Source organism: Numida meleagris, chromosome 4 (assembly GCF_002078875.1).
Source record: "Numida meleagris isolate 19003 breed g44 Domestic line chromosome 4, NumMel1.0, whole genome shotgun sequence".
Classification (NCBI taxonomy): domain Eukaryota; kingdom Metazoa; phylum Chordata; class Aves; order Galliformes; family Numididae; genus Numida; species Numida meleagris.
In genome coordinates, this window is record NC_034412.1 from 95,295,490 (window position 1) to 95,296,104 (window position 615).

The following is a 615-nucleotide window of genomic DNA, read 5'->3' on the forward strand; positions in this document are numbered from 1 at the left end:
ATTACTCCCTCAGACCCAGGTTATCCCTGCCAGGGTTGCAGTTATTCCCCTCACCCCTACAGGATTATACCCCCACAGCTGCACTCCCTGGGATCATCCCTCCTACCCAGCATGATTCCTGCCTGCATATTTCCCCTCCCTGCCCACCCCCCCCTCGGTGTTATCTCCCCTATGGCGTTACCACACCCCATTTTCCCCCTCCCCAGGGTTATTCCCCCTTATGGGATTATCCCACCCCTCCCTCCAGGGACTATACTCCCCATGGGATTATTCCCATTCATATTAACACCCCGCATCCAGATTATTCCCCCTCCACGCACACGTCAGGATTACCCATCCACAGAATTACCCCCCACACACACACAGATTACATGGAATTACAGCCCCACACGGGATTATACCCCCACACAAATGGGATTACAACCCTTCATAACTTCACAGCCTTCCACACGGGATTTACCTGACACAGGGGGCTATTACCTCAGAGATTACCCCTCCACAGGATGATCACCCCCTCACACTCGGGGTTTTTACCTCACACTCGGGGTTTTTACCTCACACTCGGGGTTTTTACCTCACACTCGGGGTTTTTACCTCACACTCGGGGTTTTTACC

The 615-nt window shown here is 53.2% G+C and overlaps 1 protein-coding gene across 1 annotated transcript in view; it reads left to right on the forward strand.

Moving 5' to 3' along the window:
* The window catches only part of MRPS26 (mitochondrial ribosomal protein S26), a 13,929-nt gene that overhangs the window by 9,709 nt on the left and 3,605 nt on the right, over window positions 1–615 (forward strand). The gene's annotated exons all lie outside the window — the stretch shown is intronic.